Source organism: Pinus tabuliformis, chromosome 1_1 (genome assembly GCF_031772625.1).
Source record: "Pinus tabuliformis cultivar Carrire ecotype Pingquan chromosome 1_1, CPIR1, whole genome shotgun sequence".
Lineage (NCBI taxonomy): Eukaryota > Viridiplantae > Streptophyta > Pinopsida > Pinales > Pinaceae > Pinus > Pinus tabuliformis.
Genome location: NC_142297.1, coordinates 336212073 through 336231377, shown reverse-complemented (window position 1 = coordinate 336231377; position 19305 = coordinate 336212073). Strand labels below are relative to the sequence as shown.

Here is a 19305-nt window from a genome sequence, read left to right as displayed (position 1 = left end):
CCACAGAGGACTCTCACATGAACCTGATGGATCTAAAGGGTGAACATCAAACATTTTTAAGCCAAGAAGACCAAAATCAGCATAACTGTAATGAGTTTCAAACTAAAACTGGTGAGTCTTTTGATTTTAAACAAGGATATGATACTGCTATGTATGAGGTACACAAACAATATAAGCTGAGAACTAGAACCGTTGACATTTCTGAACCTAGTAAAACAAAGGAAGGCAAACAGCCCAACAAGATTAAAAGCAAGGTTGTCATAACAGAAACAGCTGATACAACTGCCTCAAGCCCACAGCAAGTGACTATAGAAGACATAACAGACATGCAGCCTTCTGTTAATCAGCCTTTGCCATTTTCTTCCCCTAAAGAAAGCTCAAACAGCGTCCCAAAAAGCATTCCTGAAGCTGTAAAACCGCAAGCAGAAATTTCCCATAATGCTGATAAACAAGAGCAGATTGCCGAGAATGCAAATGAAAAAGAAAAAACTGCCATTATCAACAGCAAGACTCCGCTGGAAAAGCCATTTAACTTAGAGGCAGAGATTGGAAAACTCAAGATATCTTTCCCTCTTTCAGAACTCGCCAAACACGATGTATATAGACAACAAATTCAAAGATCACTTCAAATCCCGGGAAACAAAGATGATGTAAATGTTTTGGATGATTCCCCAGAATTGCTATTTGGTCCAGAAGTTAACGGAAAATCAACACATGGACCTGTTCCACCCTTTTATATCAGTCTGCATATACATGACAAAGTGTTGCACAACGCTATGTTTGACTTAGGGGCCTCGCACAATCTTATGCCCAAAGGAGTTATGGAAAAACTCAACCTTGCGGTTACAAGACCTTACAAAGATCTGTACTCATTTGACTCAAGTCAAGTGAAATGTCTAGGCCTCATCAAAGACATGTGTGTCTCCTTAGTCCAATATCCCAACAAAACCATTCTCATGGATATAGTGGTGGCTGATATCCCACCAAAGTACGGTATTCTCCTATCAAGATCATGGGGAGCAAAGCTCCAAGGATCCCTTCCATTAGACCTTTCCTACGCTACTATTTCTGTCTTTGGGCAACCAAAGAGACTGTACAGAGAAACGCTCATGAAATACGTAGTAAGTAGTGAGAGCAAACCTGAAAATTTTCCCATTTACTCCGTGCACTCTGATATGGATTCCTTCATTTTGTTTAACGATGATATAAATTCTCAAACTGATGATGAAATATTGGCTCTACAACAACAAGCACATATCAATCAAGAATCGGTTGCACATACTCAACAAATTGTCACAACAACAAATGAAACCAGCATACAAGAAGAACCTCCCCAAACAGAATTTTCAAATCTGCCCAATCCTAAAATGACTCAAACTCTTGAGACTACCCACAAGCAAGAAATCACATCGTATTTAGAGTTTGACGGATTTGTTAACAAATTAGGGGCAGGGGTAGGTGTCTGGATTCACAACACACATGATAACCATGTGGAAGGACATGTCTACAGACTCAATTTCAAATGCACAAATAACATGGCAGAGTATGAGGCTCTGCTCTTAGGTCTTAAATTGCTAAAAACTCTAGGAGCTACAAAAGTATCTATCCTGGGTGACTCCGACCTAGTAATCCAACAAATGAAAGGTAACCTTGTTACCAATGACAACAGAATGAGAGCCTATAGGACTGCTGCTACCAACATACTCAATGCATTCTCTGAATCCAAGCTTGCCAAGATTTCGAGAAATCATAACATTCATGTTCACAGCCTAGCCACTTTCGCTAGTACATGCAAGCTTCCCTTTGAGCCAAATCACCATTTCACTGCTGAAATAAAACATAGGCCTGCTGTCCCAAATAACATTAAAGACTGGCAAGTGTTCGAGGATGATGCTCAAATAAACAATTTTCTTACCTTACAGCATGAATTTGCAGGCCTAAACATTGATGAGGATACCATGGAGGACCTACAACAACAAGCATTAAACGAAAATCAGCAGGCTGTAACAGCTGTAATAGCCAGACAGATCCTAAGCCCAACAGTTTTTGACAATGCAAACATTGAAGAGCTGAAACAAATGCATTTGGAGGAAATAGATAAAACAGAGGCCGAGATTATTGATCTAAAAGATAACTTTCTCCCTGCTGGCCTCACTCCACTAGAAGACATGTTTGATGCAAATGATGTGCCCAAAAAGCCAAAAATGCAGCCTATAAACACTGCCATAGAAGAATACAACATTGGGATAGCAAAGAAGCCCAAAATGATCAAACTGTCTAAGTCTTTGCCTCCTGATCAAAAACCAAAGTATGTGGATTTGTTCAAAGAATTCCAAGATGTCTTTGCTTGGTGTTATGAGGACTTGAAGTCCTATGACACCTCAGTAATCCAACACACCATTCCCTTAAAAACAAATCAGAAACCTTTCAAACAAAAACTTAGAAGAATCAAACCCATGCTCCTTCCCTTGGTTGAGAAGGAGGTAAAGAGGATGTATGAGGCAAGAATCATTGCACCCATTAGGTTTTCCAAATGGGTGTCAAACTTAGTTCCCACAAGAAAGAAAACAAATGAGATCGGACTTTGTGTAGATCTCAGAAATCTAAATCAAGTCTCCCTAAAGGACCACTATCCTTTGCCCAAAATAGACCACATCTTGGAAAGGGTGGTGGGGTCATCTAGAATCTCTTTACTAGATGGCTTCTCAGGTTTTAACTAAATACTTGTTCACTCGGATGACCAAGACAAGACAGCCTTTACCACACCGTGGGGAACATTTAAGTATGTAAAAATGCCATTCGGACTTAAAAATGCTGGTGCTACATTTCAACGAGCAATGGATATTGCATTTGCTAAAGAAATACATGATTTCCTAGTTGTCTACCTTGATGACTTAACCCCATTTTCCAAATCTGATGAAGAACACCTCAAGCACCTAAGGCAAATATTCATCACATGTAGGAAATATGGCATTTCCTTGAATCCCAAGAAGTCTCTCTTTGGCCTTGAAGAAGGCAAATTACTTGGACATATCATCTCAAAGGATGGTATTAGGATTGATCCGGAAAGGATCCAAGCCATATTGCAAATCCCATATCCTAGAAATATAAAAGAATTACAAGCATTCCTTGGGAAAATCAATTTCCTAAGGAGATTTATCCCAAACTTGGTTGAGCTAATAAGAATGCTAAACAACATGCTCAAGAAAGACGCCAAGGTAAAGTGGTCTCTAGAGGCCAAGCAAGCATTTGAGGGCATCAAATCAGCCTTAACCCAAGGCCCAGTCCTCACAAGTCCAAAATTTGATAGGGACTTTATCATATTTTCATTCACATCTGATAATACTATAGCTGTTGTCCTTTTGCAAAAGGATGATCAAGGAGCTGAAAAGCCAATTGCTTTTTTCAGCCGAGCCTTAAGAGATGCCCCCTTGAAATACCCAATCATGGAGAAGCAAGCCTATGCCCTTGTTAAAGCAATCAAGGAATTCCGAATTTATATTTTATATTCACATGTGATTTCTTATGTGCCAAATGCTATTGTAAAAGACATATTAACCCAAGAGGGGTTAGAAGGAAAAAGAGGCAAGTGGATTTCTAACATTCTTGAGTATGACATAGAGATAAAACCAACCAAGCTGATAAAGGGACAAGGTTTAGCCAAACTGATGTCCGAAATAAACTTTCAAGCCTTAGACATCAACCAACTGGACAATGAACCGGAGCTGGCGACTCCACGGATCAGTAAAATATTTCTGCAATGCCCTTGGTATACTGATATATGCATTGTATTGTTAAACCTGCATGCTCCCCCAGGATTGTCCAGGACAAAGAAAAGATTTTTAAAAATGAAGGCTTTAAAGTTTTGTGTTGTAGATGGTGCATTATTTTGGAGAAATCATGAAGGTATATTGCTTAATTGTTTAACCATGAGTGAAACTAACAATGTCATGAAAGAATTCCATGCAGGTGACTATGGAGGACATCTATACTGGAAGACCACAACTGATAAAATCCTAAGTGCTGGTTTTTATTGGCCCACCCTTTTTGCAGATGTAAAAAAGTTTTCCATGGCATGTCACAAGTGCCAAATCTTTGAAGGCAAGAGAAAGCTGCTCCCCTTGCCTCTGAAACCCATCTCAACCGAGAAGCCTTTTCAACAATGGGGTCTAGACTTCATTGGAGAAATCCATCCCTCTTCCTCAGGCCAGCATAAGTGGATCTTAACAGCCACCGATTATTTCACTAAGTGGATTGAGGCCATCCCATGTAGGCAAGCCAATGACACCATTATTATCCAATTCCTTGAGTGCAATATCCTTTCTAGATTTGGCTGCCCTGAGAAGATCATCACTAAGAATGTCGCTGCTTTCAAATCCAAAAAGATGATCAGTTTTTGCCACAAATTTCATATAACCTTGGGCCATTCCACAGCCTATTACCCTCAAGGTAATGGCTTAGCTGAGTCATCCAACAAGAGCCTGATCAGTATTATCAAGAAGACCTTAGAAGAAAACAAGAAGAACTGGCACAAAAATCTCACCAATGCCCTATGGGCAGACAGACTTTCAACAAAGAGATCCATTGGGATGAGCCCTTACGATCTAGTATATGGCATGGAGGCTAGATTTCCATCTTCTGTAGGCATTCCTGTTATCAAGCTGTTGCAAGAGGTTCAAGCTAAACCAAATGATATTCAACGAAGGATCAATCAGACCATTCATCTTCAGCAAACCAGAGAGCAGGTGTATGACAGAGCTCAAATGTTACAAGAAAGGCTAAAGAAGGCGTTTGACAAGAGGACTAAGGCTGAGGATTTCTTTATTGGCGATAAAGTGTTAAGGTGGGACTCACGACGAGAAGGCAAGGGAAAGCATGCCAAGCTTGACTTTCTGTGGAAAGGCCCATTTGTCATCAGCGCTATTCAAGGCAACAATACATATTTTCTCAAAACTCTAGATGCCTGCGCAGCTGAAGAGGGCCCTGTGAATGGCCGCATGCTGAAGCATTACCTCGATCCAGTGATCTAAGGGATACAGGGTTCTGATGTATATATTTGTATATTAATGCGTGTACATATAAGCGTTTTCTTTTATGTTTTTATAAGCGATCCGATTGCTTGGAACCAAGCAGCGAAGTTATGGAGGCAGAGCAGCACAAGTCCCCCATTTCAAAGCTCTGCCTTTGCATTGATTTTGGGAAAAGAGAGCAGTCCCAAGGAAAAGACCCAAAGGAACGTGACATTCGAAGCCTCTGTTCTTTTGAAGGGAAGATCAAGGAGAAGCACATCAATTTTGCCCCCGGCTATGAACTTACTTCAAAGGGTGCACAAGGCAGGTTTTGATATACTTTAAATGCTCTCAATGATAAAGGGGCAGCACTGTTGTTTATAACAGCGGGTTCAAATAAAAATGCTGCATTCATGCTTCCAGCTCTCCAGTCAGTAGTATCAAAACAGAGGAACGTTTGTTTTAGTGTTACATCTACAGCCTGTTCAAAGACAAAATTAAGAGGAGTTGCTCCAGTTGGTTCCCTTTTTGTGTTTACTTCAAAATGCAGTTCTCAAGCAAAAGTGTATGCAATATCAAGCACGCAGAAGAAAGCAGGTGATGCTTTATTTTTCACAATATTTCAGTTGAAGGAGAGTGCTGTTCAGATCTCAAAGTTCCAGTCATTTAGCAGTCAGCACAGAAGAAGTTTTCAGTTAACAGCAACTACAGAGGATCAAGGCAGTCTGACCTGCTGTTCTTGGCTTTTCACAAGGAAAAGCCATCCCCAAGTGGAGCCACTATTAGCCTCCTGCTGCAGCAGGTTAATCATCTTTCATGGTCGACATTTTTTACATGCCAAATATGTCGTACTATGCATGCTGCAATGCTCCATATTTGCTACAGATGACCAAAGAAGTATCCATGAAGGTGTGCCAGTTTTAATGACACTGCTTTGTTCCAGTTTTGATGAGTAATCCATTTTTGATCAGTTTTCAAGTATAGGGAGGGCAAAACAACTTAATCTTGGCCTCCCCAGGTTTCAATTTCATGTTGTAGAATATAGAGAGTGAACATCTGTCCAAACAGCTTAATCTTGGCAGATTTGTAATTAGGTAGAGAAACAAGGGTGCTCAACAGCTTAATCTGAGCCCCTGGTTGAAATAAGTGTAGAAGTAGATAGGAGCACAACAAGAAGAAAGAATGAAAAGCTGGGTATGCTAGTTCAAGTGCACCCAAACCAAAAAGAAGAGAAAATGCTAGGTGAGTAGGTCGGGTAGGTAGCTTTGTGGTTGCAGAATCATGGCTTGTGATCCATTTCATATTGTCAAGTGTTATATCTATCATATCACAAGTTGAAGGCAGTTGTTCAGTTGGAGGACTTCAAGCGAGGCATGTCTAACTTCCCTTTCTTCCTCTTTCCCCAAATCACTCACTAACTTCCCTAAAAGAGGTCAAGATCTGCTTGGTATCTCTTAGTTTCATCATTCTCCATATCATTTACCTTGGTGAAGATCTGCTTCACTCAAGGAATGTCCATACTGCTTCTATGAATCATTTTCCCCCTTAATAGCCTAAGATCTGCATACTTAGCGCTCTCTGATCATTTGTCATGTTAACTATTAACTTTACTATGTAGCTCCCTATCTATTTCCCCTTCCCCTACTAAAACTATGTATATGACTCCCCTATATATTTATCCCTCCCCCTGGTTGAAAAATAACCATATACATCCTTGGGAATTGCTAAGTTTATCTGTAACTCAGCAAGAACCCCCATTGCCCCCTCAAACAATCTTCTCATGTATTTTGGACACATTCCAATGCATAGAACCCTTCATCCCCCCTAACTATCTCCCAAGTGCATAAGGACTCATTCCTTTGCATAATTCCCCTTCACATGTTTAAAAATCACCGCTTTTACCTTGGTTTTCCTTTATAAGGCATGAAACCCTCTTTGGCCACTAAACCCCTCTCAAAACCACATCACTTTCCTCCTAAGTGCCTTTGGACTCCTTCCAAGGCATAAGAATACGCAAACCATGCAAAAACCATGAAAAACCTTCAAAAAATGATAAAATCCTCCCTTTTTTGGCTATCGGACCCCTTCCGATGCCTTAGAATCCATGCCAAACTATAAAGGAACCCTTCTGATTTCCCAAAAGGCTTGGCAGTTCACAAAAAACATGGGTCCGATATAATAAAGTTTCATTTGGACCCCCTCCAATGCGATATTGCTATCGGGAGGGAGGCAATCATATGTTCAAATATCATATATAACTCCTCCGAATTCATGTTTCCTTTGCATTTTAATAAAATGCATGCTCCGATGAGAAAAGGATCTATTTGATCCCCCTCCGATGCGATATCGCTATCAGGAGGGGGAAATGGCATATATAAGCGAAAATGGCTAAGTGTCAAGGCATGGGGCATAATGCCGATGGGCCGGACCCGAAAACAGATAAAGTGGACCGGTAAAAGCATTTCGGGTCCACCACATTTCGGCGTTTCTATGTGGCAGCCCCATGACCCCGCCGATAGTGAAAAGCCGACGTAATCTCAATCGTCCATCACCCCCACTAGATCAACGGCCCATATTTAATCGGCGGTCACCCCTTGTGTTTGGCTCCGATATGGTGGAGCCGAAATATTATAAGGGTGGGTCTTATAAAGATTTCGGGTCCGAAAGGAGCCCGTTGCACAGCGAAAGGGAAGGCTCCCGATATGGCGGAGCTGAAATAACAATAAAGCATGGTATATTAGCATTTCAGGTCCGCAAACCAAATTTTTGTAAATCCGCCGATATGACATCATCGATGGGCTGGACACGATTCCAAATAAAAGGAAGGGCCTATAGCATATCGGGTCCGCGCAGTTCGGCGATTCTATATGTGCCGCCCCCCCGGTCCACCCCGATGCGATTTAGCGCCACCTGTTGGATCGGCCCGCACCGGATCCAACGGCCAGGATTTAAAGGCTGCTATAGTGCCCGCCAAAAGCCAATTTTTCAATAAAATTTCATGTTTTTGGCACATTTTCTGTGTTATTCGGAAATAGGCCGTTTTCAAAGGTTTTGTGTGCGGCGCCCGTGCCCGCCCAGGTATAAAGGAAATGATGGTTTCCTTAACCATTTTGAGATCGCTCAGAGCCCTGTTTTTGCTCCAGGGGGTCAGTATCGGCCTCGGCACAGTCAACAACACTTTTTCCTCCTGTTTGCACCATTTTTCAAAGTTTAAAGCTAGTTTTGATCGGCCAGAGCGCCGATAGCATTCCAAAGGCCACGGGAACCTTTGCAGCAGTTAATTTTGCATTAAAAGGCAGAAAAGGGGCGATTTGACAGCGTAAAGTGTATCAGAGGAAAGGGAAGGCTAAAGTGCATGTCAAAGGGTATTGGGAAAGCGACAAATGGTATCAGTATTGCGGTTCAAAGTAGATGAAGGCAGAAAGGCCCCAGTAGTTATAGCAAAGCATCATTGAGCTGTAATGGCTCACCAACTTGCAGTTTTTGTCGTTTAAGGCAACAGGACCACTTGAAAGCAGATTCAAGGATTTCAATGCAGATTTATGAGAAGTGCAATGGTCCCAGTCACATTTTGGAGCAGCGCTGCTTCCTTAATTGCGTAGTTATCACACAAAGGACAACACGTGGATCAAGGCACTCTTTCAGTCCATTTTTGAAGCTGCAGGGCCATGTGCAGCCCTAAAGAACCATTTTGATGAGGCTGCTCCCTCATGCGCAACCGTTTTAAGTTATTTCATGCATTTATTTTCAGCATAGATTAGGATCAATGACATTGACTACACAGATCTCTTTTGATCTGTTTTCAGAGATATTTTTGAGTTATTTTTCCCCCTTGACAGCTGTTCAAGGGAAGTCTGTAGCTATTTTTCTTTATATACCACCCTCTGCACTGTTTCAAGGGTTGGTTGGTTGATAATATTCATCAGAGACTCGCAGTGTATACCTGTTATTTTCTATAATCAAAGATTGCTTAAAAGCTTGGAGAAGGGACTGTCTGATGTGTTGTTACTGGTTTTGAAGAAATGAATATGGAATTCATGTGCTGTGATATGAATCAATAAGTGTTTCTCACCTCTGTATTTCGATTTCATGTATGCTCAAGTTACAGAACAAAAGATTAGTCTAGAATTTGCTTAAATGCACTCTATACTCAGTTTCTGTGACTTCTTAATGTTTTCTTCTTGATTTAGGCATAAATATGAATTCCTTTATCGGCTCATATTTGCTCTATTTCACAAATGAATGACTGTTAACTAGGAATTCTTAACTGCTCCTAGCTAGGGTTTATTCATTTTCTTTCTGCTAATTTAATTGAGAGATTCTTAATTGCCTCTCTTTTCCTTAGCTCTCACTCCATCCCTTTAAGTTTAAAAGTTGTTTCATATGCAGCTATCTTGCTCCATATTCCTCTTGTGACCAAGAAAACGCACCAGCAGTCTTACTCCATGACTCCATGCCCAATGGTTTGAAACTTACCACACTATGCATTGCCTCTCTGTTTGAAAGCATCCTCCTTCCCACCAAATTACAAACCAAAACCCCTTGAACCCGATACCTAGCCTAAAATCATCATCAACAAAGCTAAATCAGAAAGAGAGAGCCCTCTCTGACTGCAGGTGGGCTAGAACCTGCAGTCCAAAGTTGGTTAGTGGTTACCTCGGCCGTATCCTTTCCGAAGCTTAAGGACAACCTGAGTGATAACAGATTGGACAGCTTAGATTGCACCTGATAGAAAGAAGTGGAATCAACAGGGAATTAAGCCGCGATTTAAGGGGATTTGGAATCCGTTTGACCGCCACATTGGAGAAAGAACATATCCACGACATAACTGAAGAAACGAATCGACGCGCAGGCTGGCATTGTTACGATGGGGACGCGTGGCTTCTTCTCGAGCATTCATGCTGACGCCAAACAGGGAACTCCAAGCACGCGGGTGGTAGGCGAATCGACGTAGGTAGGAGAGGAACCAAACAGGCATAGGGATTGAATGACTAAAACCATGAATAGAGATAGTTGAATGAGATTCAGAGAGGAGAAATGGAGAGGAGTCCAAGCGACCAAGAGAGACAGTGAACAGTGAACCCTGAGAGGAGGACTGAACACAGAGAACAGTAAAGCCAAGCAGAGGAGACAGAGGGCCGAGCTGACCATAGGTAGCGTCGAGCACCAGAGAGCTTGAAGATTCAAGCCTTTTCCTAGAGGAATCTATCCAGACTGTGTTATAGATCTAAGCTGGAAATATTATAGATCTGATATGAAAATATAAGACAATGCAAATATACCCAGAAATAATAAGATAGAAATAGATAGAAATGCTCTTTATTGATTAAACCCTTAAGGTAGGGCAACACCATACATTCACTCCTTAAGGAAGGAGAACACTCCACAAGCCATATTCATGTTCATACAATATTCCTTGACAATTCCACGACATGGAGTCTCTAGCCTCTATATAGGCCTCATACATACAATACCATGGGTCATTACCATGGTTCCCTCATACCATCAAACTAATATCATGGGCCCATTACATTATTACTAACTACTTGTGGTCCCTTACATGATATGGGTTAACCACCTTATTTGTTACTATGGCTCATCCCATTATTACATTGTTACCTTGGGTACCTCCCTTGGTACCCCATATTATCCCCCCTAGGTATATAAAATTCCACCCCCCTTAGCATGTTTCATCCCCGAAACATGCGAAGAACACAAATAATAAGATCTACTCAAAAGAGTAGTCCACTGTTACCATGCACGTGCATCTAGCCATCCAAGAGAGAGGTGAACCCTCGGTCTCGCTGGTGCCTCTCTCGGTTGAGATGGAAGTTGACCGTGGTAGCTCTTCTGTGTTGATGTGTAGTAGGTGGATCTTCGCTCCTCTCTATCTATCCTGTGGGGGTTGTTGTCCGTGTGGCTAATTGGTTGACATCTTGATGGTTGTCTTGCGGGGTGATGATATGTTGAAGTTTTAACCCACGATGGCTTTTTCTTTAATTCACCCCTTACGGGAGCCTGACTATTATCTGGTGCATGTTGTGGTGCTTGCTGTGGTGTCTTATCTTTCGATATTACTTCAACCACTGAGCCCTCCTCTGATGTATCAGCACCTGTAACCTTTTCTGCTTCAGCCTCTATTTGTGTTTGATTGTCTATCATCACTAGCTCATCATCTAATATTTTAGACCCTGGAACATCTTCTGGTTCAGCCTCCTTGGACTCTACCTGTTTATTAATGGAAATATCCTGTAATGTAATTTTGTTCTTTTTATACTAGAGCTTTAGGAATTTCTTCTGTACATTAATATTGATAGTACCCACTAATTCCATCCAAGGGTATCCCAAAACAACATCCATGTTATCCATATTTGAAGCATAAAAATCACCATGCAACACATATTTATCCATAGAAATCTTCAAATCCTTGTACACTTGAACATCTTCATCATCCACTTGTGTGTTTTCAATGTGTTTTGCTGGAATTTGCAATTTTTTGCCAAGTTGACATTTATGAGATTTTGCTTGCAACTCAGATTTATAGACACAATGACTTTCTCCTTCTGAATCAATCCATGAACCTGTAATAAGGATATACCAGTAGGAAATAGACCCACATGTTTCTCCTTATCTTGTTTTCTGGCATGAGACCATCTGTCTAAAAGTAATTTTTCAAATTCTTCATCAGGCATGTTGAAACACTTCTTTTGGTTAAGTAATCCCCACCATGTGGCTGCCTCATCTTCAAAATTAGCCAGTGCCACCCATTTCCAATTGTGTCTAAATAACCTCTTGTATTCCTTTATGTATTCTTCAATAGTAGAACCATTATCTTTTCCTGTAAAACATAGAACCACCATGAAGAGGGTTCTGAAAAAATTCACTTACTTGGAGAAAATTTGAAATTGTCACAGTTTAGTCAATATTGCTCAGAATCCCTATTATGACCTGTGTTCAGAAATGGAAAAATCATTCTGCATCTATCCATATGATAGAAATATTGATCCAAGCACTGGAATTTCAGATCTGCACTGCAACTCCCCCGCTGTCACCAAAATTTCTGCAAAAGAAAGAGCTGATTTTAAATCAGCGATATCTCCCTCATCCGGACTCCGATTCGACTGTTTTTTTTTTTAAATTGGGTATTTTTTCACAAAGAATCCAGATATGCAATTAGATTTTGCAGATCTTGCACTAGGGCGTCCAAATCTACGCCGCAAACTCGCTGACCTGAAAATTTGTCTGCAACCCCACTGATTTTTAAATCAGTGATATATCCTTCATCCGGACTCCGATTCGACCGAGTTTTTTTTGAAATCGGGTATTTTTTCACATAGAATCCAGATCTATAATCAGATTTTGCAGATCTTGCACCAAAACATACAGATCTGATCTACAAACTTGCCGCCCCCGAAATCTTGCAAAAATTTAAAAAAAAAAAATTCTCCACTTTTGCCCAGGAAAGTGCTCTGATACCACTTGTTATAGATCTAACCCAGAAATATTATAGATCTGATATGAAAATATAAGACAATGCAAATATACCCAGAAATAATAAGATAGAAATGCTCTTTATTGATTAAAACCTTAAGGTAGGGCAACACCATACATTCACTCCTTAAGGAAGGAGAACACTCCACAAGCCATATGCCTGTTCATACAATACTCCTTGACAATTCCTTGACATGGAGTCTCTAGCCTCTATATAGGCCTCATACATACAATACCATGGGTCATTACTGTGGTTCCCTCATACCATCAAACTAATACGATGGGCCCATTACATTATTACTAACTACTTGTGGTCCCTTACATGATATGGGTTAACCACCTTATTTATTACTATGGCCCATCCCATTATTACATTATTACCTTGGGTACCTCCCTTGGTACCCCATATTATCCCCCCTAGGTATATAACAGACAGAGCATCACATTTGGCTCTTTCCACTGTGGACCAAGGGTCACAGAGTTGGTAGGAAGAAAAAGAGTCTGTGAACTCTGATTGGCTTGGGGAATCCAAGAACCACCCTACCAAGCAAAATCTGCTTCAGGAGAACTCACATTGAGTCCCTATATTGTAATTTCTCTGCTGTAAGACACAATAAAACAAGGCCACCACTGAAGCTGGACCGGAGACGTAGCCCTAGAGAATAGGGTGAACTCCTTATTAAAAACTGTTTGTGTCTTTGTGTTGCTTATTGTATTTCTCTGCTGTCTTTCCACTTATTTTCTGTGTATTGGAAATCTGATCGATCTATTGCTTAAATAACACAGAACACACACCATCACATGAGTCTGTAATACCTTTTGTTTAATAAATCTTTAACTGAGGTCACTCATAGGGTGATTATCAGATCAAGTGGTATCAGAGCTCTAGGCTGTAAGGTTAGACAAGCTTGTGTTGGTTTAGCTGTGAATGCTCATTAGATCAAAGCTCAAATTAGGATAAGGAGAATTGGTGGAAACTAATCTTGAAATTGGGAGAGTCTATTCTTAGAAGACAATGTCAGAGGAAGGTTCTATAGGGCCAAACACTCAATTCATAGAAAGTTTCCTAGCTATAAAGTCTATGGTAGAAGAAATGTATAGGGACTTTAGAAAGCATAAGGATGAAGATTCATCAGGCTCTAAGCAAGATAAAGAAGAAGATGAATCTCATTCCCATGACCACTCCAAAGGAAAGGGGAAAGAGGAAAGCTTTCTCACACCTCCTAATAGCCCTGTGCATAATAAGAAAGCATCTTTGATTAATTTAGATGTTAAATTTGATTTGCCTATATATGATGGAGAGCTAAATGCTGAAAAGTTGGACAATTGGATAAGACAAATTGATGTGTATTGTAGGGCACAAAATATAGACTCAGACAAGAGTAAGATTCAGTTGGCAAGCCTACGCTTAGGAGGCACTGCCTTGGTTTGGTGGGAAGGCAGAACCCAAGCTGATATGAAGAAGCATGGTAAGACCATCTCTGTCTGGAGTGAATTTGTTGCTGCAATCAAAAAGCAGTTCTATCCATTGGCCTACATGCAACAAGCCATGATGAGTTGGCAAACTCTTCGGCAGTTGAAAGGGCAAAGTGTACAAGGGTATACTCAAGAATTCAGAAAGAGAGCATTGATGTTGGGTATCTCATTAGACTCACCAGAGACTCTTTTGAAGTACATTGGTGATCTACACAAGTACATGAGGCATACTATCCTCATGTTTAATCCCACTAGTATAGATGAGGTATCTGTACAAGCTACTCATCTAGAAGCTAGAGGAAAGAATGGAAATCCAGAAGTTGGGGGACCATCCCAACCCACTGTAAGCAAGAGAAAGGAGAAAAGGAAGCAGAAGTGGAAAGCAAGGAAGGCTAATACTGCACAAAAAGGCAAAGCTTCATGCACTCACTGTAAAAAGGAGGGGAATGATGATGAGCACTATTGGATTCTGCATCCAGAGCCGAGACCCAAGAAGTCTGAGGGCAAGAAGAAGAAGACTGTTGTAGCTATTCAGAAAGATTTGGGGTCAGACTCGAAAGATGAAACAATCATTGTAGCCACAGGCATAAAAGGTAAGAATTCTGAAGCATCTACTAGTAATTCTGCTTAATCTTTTATTGATGAAGAACATGAGAGAAAAAGACATGAGCTTTTCCATAATCGAGTTGTTTCCAAAAATCAAAATATTGATACTTTGTTTGATAGTGGATCACAAGTAAATCTGATTTCTGAAGCAATTGTAAAGAAATTGGGATTAACAACTACACCTCATAGGAAGCCATACCCATTAGGATGGTTGAATGATAAAGCAAAACTACAAGTGACTAGACAGTGCAAACTCAAGTTTTCTTTTGGGTCAGCATTTGTAGATGAGGTTGAGTTAGATGTAATTCCTTTAGATATATGTGGAACTGTTTTAGGAAGTCCCTACTTGTATGATAGAAAAGCTATTTTCTATAGAGTTGAGAACAAGTATCTACTTGTTAAAGAAGGAATCGAATACTTTGTAAGAGCTCATAAGCTCAAGAATAATTACACTCTCATAAACTCAGGACAGATGAAAAGAATGATAAATTCTTGCAAACAGTTCTTACTAATGGTTGTAAAGGAAATGAAAAATGATAAAACCAATGAATTTGAGGGTTGTAATTCTAATCAGCAAGCTGATATAGAAAAGATTGTTTCTGAGTATGATGTCTTGTTTCAAGAACCTCAAGGTCTACCACCCACAAAGGGAATAGTACATGATATTATTTTGCAGCAAGATGTTCCTTTGCCTAACATTTGGATGTACAGGTTATCTGCTTTAGAGAATGTTGAAATCAAGAAGCAGGTGCAAGAGTTGCTCAGGAAAGGGTTCATCAGACCTAGCACATCACCATGTGGGTCACCAATCATTTTGGTGAGAAAGAAAGATGGCTCGTGGAGAATGTGCATTGACTACCGAGCATTAAAGAAGATAACAATAAAAAATCGTTATCCCCTTCCTCGTATAGATGATCTTTTAGATCAATTGAAGGAAGCTGTTTATTTCACCAAGATGGATTTTCATAGTGGATACCATCAGGTCAGAGTTGCAGAGCAAGATGCATGGAAGACTGCTTTCAAAACAAAGCAGGGATTGTATGAATGGCTGGTTATGCCTTTTGGCCTAACTAATGCTCCTGCTACTTTCATGAGATTAATGAATGATGTACTCAGATCTTGATGATTTCGTTATTGTGTATCTGGATGACATTTCGATTTTTAGTAAAACGTGGGAAGAACATTTAAAGCATGTTAAGTAGACATTAGATGTTTTGAAAAGAGAAAATTTTTATGTTAAACTCTCCAAATGTGAATTTGGCAAAACCTCCCTAAATTATTTGGGTCATATAGTAGAGGGAGGTGAATTGAAAATAGATCCCTCTAAAGTGGTAATCATCATAAAATGGCCTAAACCCAAGTCTGCTACAGAAGTGAGAAGCTTCTTAGGAGTAGCACAATATTGGAGGAAGTTCATTTCAAATTTTTCCTCAATTGCAGCTCCCTTACATGCTTTGACAGGATTGAACAAGGTGTTTCAGTGGGGAGGCAAACAGCAGAAAGCCTTCGATACCTTGAAAGAAAAAATTAGTACAGCACCTGTACTAGCACTGCCAGATCTACAAAGACCATTTGATATCCAAACTGATGCCAGTGACTATGCAATGGGAGAAGTGTTGAAACAACACGGTAAACCCATATGTTATCATTCTGAGACTTTTAATCCTGTAGTAGTTAACTATCCTACCTATGATAAAGAATTGTATGCATTAGTTCAGAGTGTGAAAAAGTGGAAACATTACTTAATGGGCAAAGAAACAGTAATACATACTGATCATCAACCACTTAAATATCTACACTCCCAAACTAAGTTGCAACAATCAAGACATTACAGATGGATGGGTTTTCTACAACAGTTTCATTTAGTCATCAGATATAAAAAGGGCATACATAACAAGGTTGCAGATATATTATCTAGACCCATTATAAATGCATCTACCATACATAAGCATAATTTTGTGCTGCATGAAAGCTACATAGAACAGTATGCTCAGGATATGGACTTTAAGGATGTATATGCAACTTTGAGTCAAGGAAAAAGAGTAGAAGAATTGGACTATCATGTGAAGGACCGACTCTTACATCATTGTGGGAAACTCTGCATTCCGCAAACTAAGAGAGTAAAGATAATTAGGGAAGCACATACTTCTCTGATATCAGGTCACTTTGGGGTAAGTAAAACAGTTGCAAAGCTACAAAGGTTCTGCTATTGGCCAAAAATGAACAAGACAGTTTCTAGATATGTAAAGGGATGTGCTATGTGTGCTAAAAGCAAGCCCAGCAACAAAAAACTAGGCTTATACACTCCATTACCAATTCCTTCTCACCCTTGGGAAAGCATTTCCATGGATTTTTTTGGAGGACTGCCCAAATCTAGGAAAGGTCATGATTATCTGTATGTTGTTGTGGATAGGTTCAGCAAAATGTGTATTTGATACCCTGTAGTAAACAGATTACAACTGAACAAACTACAAAATTATTCTTTGAACATGTATGGGTTCATTTCGGATTACCCACTTCTATTATATCTGATCAAGACACCCGATTTGTGGGGAAGTTTTGGTCAAGTCTGTGGGAACTAATGGACACCAAGTTAAAGCAAAGCACATCTTTTCATCCACAAACAGATGACTAGACAGAAGTAGATAACAGGATGGTGATCCAGTTACGGAGAGGATATTGCAGCAAACACCCTAAGCTTTGGGATGAACACTTGTGTTATGTGCGGCATGCTTACAATAGAGCCAAAGACTCTTCTACACAGAGATCTCCTTTTGAGACCTGCTTTGGTTTCGTACCGAGGTCTCCTTTTGATTTTGTCTTTGGTAAAGATACCATGGTCGATAGACACAGTGATGTGGACAAGGCAACTAGGTTCATTAAGCAGATCCAGGAGATCCACCAGGCAGTAGAGGAACAGCTGGAAAAGAGCCAGGCCAAGTACAAGGCTATGCATGATAAGCATCGGATGGAGCATAGTTTTCAAGTTGTAGACCAAGTCTGGCTGTATATCAGCAAGGATAGGATGCAAGGTGAAGGTAAAAAGCTAAAAACTATTAGGTATGGACCCTTGAAGATACTTGAGAAGATTGGTGAAAATGCTTTTCACCTTCATCTACCAGCTTACATGCACATCTACTCAGTTTTGAACGCAGATTGCTTGAGGTTGTTTGAACCTTCAACGATTGAGCACCCTGAAGAGCAGATTCAATTACCTTCTATTGACGACCTACTACCTGAATATCTTAATGAGTTGAAGGAGGATACAGTGCTGGACAGGAAGCTAAGGACGACGCGCAGTGGACAAGTGGAATACCTTAGGATTGGGCTTAAAGGTTCAAAGCCGAGCAGTGCGAAGTGGATTGAGATTAGACAAGTGAGACAGCAGTTTCCTCACTTAGTCGATGCTTGAAGAAAACCAACTTTTGGTGGTCCAAAAGCTTTTTCAGTAGGGAGGTCGTGATCCAAATTGGATCCAAAAAAGACTGTCAAGAACCTTGACTATATCGAGTTGAACAAATCCTTGAAAATTCCAAAACAGCAATCGAAAACACCCTGAACCAGTGGCCATGGCAGTTATCGTGGAACAACGCCAACGAGGACCTCGGTCAAAGCGCACTGACCGAGGCCCATGGAGACTGCGTGGGATGCCAAAATAGCCCCCGGGAGCCCTGGATCGGGAAAAAGGAGCTAATTTTTTATGCACGATTAGCGCTAATCACGCATTGCTAGGCGAACAGGGCCAAAATGGGAAAGCCTAAGCACCTGGTTGCGTGGGGGGGACCAGAGGACCGCGGGCGGGGAAACAAAAAGTGTCAATGTACGAAGGTGGGACCCACGACCTAGAAACCGGTGGTTTTAATCGAGGCACCCTTAAATGATAAGAGGTTTTTGAAGAGAGCGGATAAACCCCACTGAGTGATCGACGCGTGGTAGCGGAGGTGAGAGAAAAACTACAGTGATCGCGCATTATCGGTTGAGCAAGCCAACCACGCTCGACGCGTGTATGACGTTGGATCTTGAGGAGCCCAGATCGGACGACTGAGATTGCGCCAGATAGAAAGAAGTGGAATTGACAGGGAATTAAGCCATGATTTAAGGGGATTTGGAATCCGTTTGGCCGCCATGATGGACAAGAACGTATCCACGACATAACCGAGGAAATGAATCGACGAGCAGGCTGGCGCTGTTTCGATGGGGACGTGTGGCTACTTCCCGAGCGTTAATGCTAACATCGAACAGGGAACTCCAAGCATGCAGGCGGTAGGCGAATCAATGTAGGTGGGAGAGGAACCGAATAAGCATAGGGATCGAATGACTAAAGCCATGAACAGAGATAGTCGAATGAGATTCAGAGAGGAGGAATAGAGAGGATTCCAAGTGACCAAGAGAGATAGTGAACAGTGAACCCTGAGAGGAGGACTGAACAGAGAGAATGGTAAAGCCAAGCAGAGGAGAAAGAGGACCAAGCTGACCATAGGCTGCGTCGAGCACCAGAGAGCTTGAAGATTCAAGCCTTTCCCTAGAGGAATCTGTCCGGACTGAGCATCACATTTGGCTCTTTCCACTATAGACCAAGGGTCATAGAGCTTGTAGGAAGAAAAAGAATCTGTGAATTCCGAGTGGCTTGGGGAATCCAAGAACCACCCTACCAAGCGAAATCTGCTTCAGGAGAACTCACATTGAGTCCCTGTATTGTAATTTCTCTTCTATAAGACACAAT

At 40.9% G+C, this 19305-nt stretch overlaps 1 pseudogene; it reads left to right on the top strand.

Annotated features, from left to right (window-relative positions):
- The first annotated feature begins 326 nt into the window (after positions 1 to 326).
- Positions 327 to 19305, top strand: part of LOC149212934 (uncharacterized) — a 64941-nt pseudogene continuing 45962 nt past the window's right edge.